Genomic DNA, 6,661 nt, shown 5'->3' with positions numbered 1-6,661 from the left:
CGATCAACTTCAGGGGAAGATATGTTTCAAGCCATTTTCTTGTTGTGTAATAATGTGAACAGTAATTGTAAACATTTAAGTTCATCTCTTTTATCACAGCAAGCACATGAGCACATGGTAATTCGTCTAGTTGGAATCTATTGCAACTGCATGTCTTCTCTTTTAGATTGATCACCCATGATCTTGTTAGTTCTACCACTTCAAACATGCTTTCGTTTATTGGCTTTACGTGCATATCAGGTCAAGATAATCAATGTTCTAAATATGAAGAAAACTGAAAAGAAACTATAAGGCAACTTGTAGTTTTAAGTGATTATACATTTTCTGTCAATGAGTCCACAAAGTTGTTGACTAGCTTTTTCTGTGCTGTAGGTGTCAAAATTGTTGTGGTTTTCTGTGCTTTTGTCCTGTTTGTGTATGTCCATTGTTGTATCAAAGCTCTCAATGACTCCATTAGTGTTGTGATTGGTAGTTCTCTAGCTGCTAAGTTTGATGCGTTTAGAGATTCAGCAATGTTAAAACTCATAGTTGAATACATTATGTGTTTGTTGTGGTATCTTGACCATTTATGGTATCTAAATTGTTGTAAATATGGTCTAACATGAATGTCCAAGCTCTCAAGCTCGCTCATATGGTATTCGAATTTTCTCTCTGTGTATGCTTTTGATGCTGCAAAGAATGGTTTATCGAGCTTGCTTGCATTCTTCTTGAAGGTTGCTTTCAGGGTGCTTAACAGGTGGTATACGCCATAGCCATGTGTTATTTCTAAAGATACATGAGCAGCTACCTTAATTATGCTCTCATGTCTGTCAGAGATCAAGCACTGTTCTTCTCTGATCCCATATGTTTCCCTTAATTTTGTAAAAAACTATTGCCATGAGTTGTTGTTTTCTAGAATCCACAACAGAAAATGCTAAGGGAAAAATATGTCGATTTGCATCTTGTGTACAAGCAGAGAGCAATGTTCCTCCATATGTTGATTTTAGAAAAGTTCCATCAACAACTATTATTGGTTTGCACTTCTTCCATCCTTTTATTGAAGCATCTAGTGCAACAAACAAGTACTTGAAGCTATTATCTTCTTCTGTTCGCATGTGTACAATTGTTTCAATATTTTTGTTTGTATCAAAACTTTTTTACAACTATTATAAAACGAATATGCAACTATTTTCATAATACTTACAATGTAGAAGCAGTGTTTTTCGAAGTGATCTTTCCTTTTCATCGTCAAATGAAATTTCTACAAATTTGATAAATAATATTATGAAACGATAATGCAACTACCAAAGCAACCAAAAAAAAAAGAAACATACTTATACGTAACTGGCTGTAGATTAATTCGAATTTGCTTTTCTTATTGCGTTTATAAATTAATATATTCCATATTAAAAATCAGAAATCAACAAAAATGCAACTGTATATACCTTAGATCTATTATTCATGATTTTTTTGTTATTTTTCACATTATACATGTTTTTGGATTCAGGGGGGGGAGTTCCACATCTGTTGGCCAGAGATCTACATTATATGAATCTGAATTTCGATATTAGGAGGAGTTGTTTTGATCGAATAAAACCGAAAATGAGTGTTTAAGTTCAGTTCGTCCCAATTTTTCGATCTGTTTTTCGCCAATTTCCGTTTAGATCGTTCTGTCTTCTTTTTCAGTGAAATTCGCTGGAATTAATGGTGGTCTTCCTCTTGATTTAGTTTCATTTCGGTTGTGTTGCTGGTTTGAACGATTGAAGATTGTTGTTGTTCATCGTTCTGTTTTGTGCGGCTGAAGGTTTAGAGGAGGTGGTATTTTTGTAAATATTTATTTGTGGGCTGTATAATAGTTTAAATGGCCGGCCTAGTGTATTTCAATAATTTTTTTTTTCCTTTTTTGTATTTTCATATTTTTTTTCCCAATTTTAAATATATAAAAAACTCTGATCTAGTTAAGGCTGATCAAAATATTGCTGCAACTATAAAATAATTCTGAATTGATAATTCTTAGTAACATAATTTCCCAAATACTACAGTAACACACATGAAATATTCAACACAATTATATCTTACAAATTAATTGCAGAATAACTAGTGCGATTCAATCCTAAACCCACAAGAGCAATTATCCCTTTGTTCATTTATTAATTAAGTAAGAAACAATTATTGGTTCCCCATTAAATTCCAGACCTCTTACATATACAATATACACACATAAATGGAGTTTAATAAGTAGGGTTAATCAAGCTTAATTCCACACCAGAAAGAAAGAAAAAAAAACAGTTCCAATACCAAATGAGGCTCCAATTCAACATATATCAGCAATCAAACAAAACTCTATTAGATTTATAATGAAATGCTTTGAACTTTAAATAAAAAACTACCACAATATCAAGAAATGAAATGCTTTTATTATCGATTCCAACTTTTTATTTTCTACTTTTTTTTTTTTTTTTGAGCTATAGAGAACCAATGTTCAAAGTAAAAATTTCATGCCCAATCATATGTGATAATATTCAAGACAATTATCCGTAAGAGCAAACCAAATTACATAAAAATGTTCAAATGAACAGCACACTGGCAAAATAGATAATCAAAACATCAAGATTACACTTTTCTGAAACTGATTATAAAACATAACAACAACAATAACGACAACGACAACGGCCTCGGCCACGCAGCGGCAACAACAACAACAACAACAACAACAACAACAACAACAACAACAACAACAACAACAACAGAGAAAGAAAGCTGAAACTGTTTTCAACTCTAGGGTTTTTTTTTCCCTAAAGACTCTAGGGTTTCTTAAGTTTCTATATATACCCTTTTTGTTTTATTAAACAAATTTATTTAGGTGCCGTTTGGTAACACTTTTGTTTTTTAATTTTTTAATCACAAAATGAAAGTAAAATTTTTGTTTTTAAAATTTTTGTTTTTGAAAAACAAAGATGTGTTCTGTAACCACTTTTGTTTTTCAATTTTAAAAACAAAAAACAAAAGTGTGTTCTGTAAAGTTTCTTTTCATTTTTATTTTTTGATTTTATTTAAGTCGTCTAGATCCGGGGTCGAATTTGGGTTCGGGTCAGACGCCGGGTTCAGCGCCAAGGCCGTGGGAGGAGATTCGGGTCCCGGTGTAGTCGGAGTCTAAAATATTGATTAAGAAAAAAAATTGTTTAAAAAAATATTAAAAGTAATTTTTTATGTTTTTAAAATTTTGATTTTCAATTAAAAAATTGAAAATGAAAACAGTTTTATAGAACATGTTTTTGAAAAATATTTTCACTTTTTCAATTTTAAAAACAGAAAACTGATTAAAAAGTGTTACCAAACGCCACCTTAGTTTAACTAAAATCTTCTTACAAAAAATAATGGCTCTTTTTAGTTTTAACCAAAAAAAAAAGTAACAATATTACAAAAATACTTCCTGCAGCTGGCCAAATAAACAAATATACAGCTAAAATAATAAAAAAAAAAAAATTATACAAATACCACTTTCACACACCTTCAACCCAGAATCTATGCTTTCTGGGCAACTATCGCCCAACCATCGCGCAACCACGCAGCAACCCAATGCAACTAAAATAAAAATTCAACCAGAAACAGAACCACTATTAATTCCGGTGACATGACCTGAGAAGACGACCAAAATCAATCAAAACAAGGGCTGTTCGGAATTCATAAAAAAAGTATAGAAAAACTACTACGAAACTAAAATTCAACCAAAAATCCAGTTTAATTTGCATAAAACTAATCTCCTGACTTCAATTTTTGGATCCATGAAAGGCAGATCTCAAAAAGTTAAACTAGAGTTCCCAAACAATCCAACTCAAGTATAATCCAAAAAAAATTACATCAATACTATAGTAAAATATTTATCCTGGTGTATTTTTGTTGTTTTCCAAATTTCTAATGGTGAATTGTTTCATATTAAATCATAAAGAGACATGTAGATAGAGTTACGTACATGGAAACAATGTTCTGATTTTTAATGTTTCACAACAGTTGCATAAACATTTTGCTAACAGTTATTTCATCTAATGGAAACCTTTGTCTGATGCAACCTTCGGCCAACCACCCAGAAACTTTTGTCTGATTGAGACCTTCGTCTGATGCAACCTTCGGCTAACCACCCAACAACCACCCTGCAACCATCATCTGATTGAAACTTTCCTCTGATGCAACAATTGCGCACCACGCAGCAACCACCCTGTAACCATCGTCTGATTGTGTAAGTGATAGTGTAAGTGGTATTTTGGTAATTAAAATCACATAAAAGGTATAAATGTTGTCCTTACCTTATGGAAGTATTTTTGTAAATAAAGTATCAATTTATATTTTTTTATGTAATAATTCTTTAATTGGGAACTAATACAATATCAATATCAAAATATATATTTATGATCAATTTAGATCTTTTTATTTTATTTTATTCACCAAATTCATAATTTTAGGTAATAAATGCAATATATGATAAAAAAAAATAACTTCAGTAAAATTAATTACAAAATAATATAAATAAATTTGTTATAAAATAATATAAAATAATATAAAGTAGAAGAGAGGAAAGAAGAATAAGATGAAGAGAGAAAGAGAAAGTGAATGAGAATTTCTGAGGTGTTTATTCCAATGGGGTGAACCCCTATTTATACAAATACAAGAGTGAGATATTAAGAAACTAAGAAAAAGGGAAACTAAGGAAAAGAGGAATGTTGATTACAATTCATGGTAATAAATAAAAGATTTGGACATCCACATAATTATTAATATTTATAACACTCCCCCTTGGATGTCCATAATAGCTGCCTTATTAAAAATCTTGCTGAAAACTTGGTCAAAGGAAAAGAGTATAGTGTAAACTAACTCCCTCCCCCTCATTTAGGCATTTGTGGAGATCTTCTAATCGACGAATTTCGATCTTGTCTGCCGTCTTCTCAAATGTTGATGTTGGTAATAACTTTGTGAATAAGTTTGTAAGATTGACACTTGATTGAATATGTTGAACACCAATATGCATTTTCTTGAAACGTATAAAGAAGAATTTCGTGAAATGTGTTCTAACTCTATCTCCTTCAATGTACCTCCTTTTAGTTGAACGATGCAAGCAGTATTATCCATAGAGAATTGCTTGGGTTGATACTTCTTTATTGAATGCAATCCATATGTTTCCCGAATATGCTATGTCAATGATCTCACTCACACACATTCTCTACTTGCTTCATAAAATACAAGTATGTTAACATGATTTATAGTTGCCTCGTTAAAAACCTTGCCAGAAAAACCCAGTGGGACAAAATCTGAGCTAGGGAAAAGAGTACAATATATATTTCATATTCATAACTATTTGTAAGTTGCCTCATTAAAAACCTTGTCAGGAAAACCCATTGGGACAAAACCTGAACTAAGGGAAAAAGAGTGCAACATGAATATGTCTCCCCCTCATGCACATATGATCCACAATTCTTTTGGTGATAATATATCTCATAAGATTATTGTTATCACTTTTAAAATATCACCATATATAATCTTTGATCATATATTTTCTATAACTCTTCCAGAGTATGCATGGACTTCTAAATTATAGATGAGGGGTTCGTGGAACATTAGTCTTTATCCAACTAATTGTATCATTCATGTGTGTACACAACTTTGTTCATACGAAAATTTAAAATTTCAAGTAGATATGAACATAACACATTAATGGTACTATAAGTTTTCATTTGTGACAATGATGGTACTCCAAGACCATATATTTATTCCATCTTGTTTTATGATCTTAATTTCCATATCAAATGATCATATATTTATAATTCTTGATACATATGAAGTACTTCAGGACTTCAATACTAATGAACAAACTTTATACATTAATATTTCTCGAAATACAAAAGAAATAAAATTTTGTTCTTCAATTAATCAAAAACTCTTCAAGAGTCTATCACAACGTATAATTTACGTATTTATATTGCATAGACAACCATAGGTATTTTTCAAATAATAATTTACTTACATGTCTTTATTTCATACAAAGATCTTTGTCATATAGTGCGCGCGACTTTGAATTTATATCACTTAAGACATGTATTAAATTCTTTTAGAATTTTTAGATAAGGCTTATTTCAAATTCTCACTATATTAGGAGCTCCAAATAAATAACCTTTTGTTGCAACATTTATGTGACGCTTATAAATCCTCATAAAATATATTTCAGGCTATAATCAAATCATGATTATATTTTCTCAATATTTAAGCCTTACTTCAATCAATCTCATGTCTATGCAAATTTTGTACAACAATTCATTATGTACAAATACATATATGCAAATTTCTCATTAGAAATATTTATTTGCACACCCTACAGGTCTTACTTCACTTTATGTGAGTAAATTTGCCTGGACTGCGTCATAATATTTTGGCCAAAAATCAAAATGTATGTCGATGATTCTCGACAAATATAATACCATGATCCTTGCTATCTCATGTTAATTTATTGCATATGCAAACATTCAATATTTATTGTCGACAAAAATTTCAATAAATGATAATTTCCTCCCATATTGACATAACTTATAGAGATCTCTTTAAATTACATATTTTTCAAATATGTTTATCATTTATAGGTACCTATATAGAATCACTTCAGGGATTCAATTATGATCAAATGTGTTATGTCTAA

The sequence above is a fragment of the Cannabis sativa genome, chromosome 7, assembly GCF_029168945.1.
Source record: "Cannabis sativa cultivar Pink pepper isolate KNU-18-1 chromosome 7, ASM2916894v1, whole genome shotgun sequence".
NCBI classification, from domain to species: Eukaryota; Viridiplantae; Streptophyta; class Magnoliopsida; order Rosales; family Cannabaceae; genus Cannabis; species Cannabis sativa.
The sequence above is the reverse complement of the archived record's forward strand: the minus strand, read 5'-3'. Positions refer to the sequence as shown.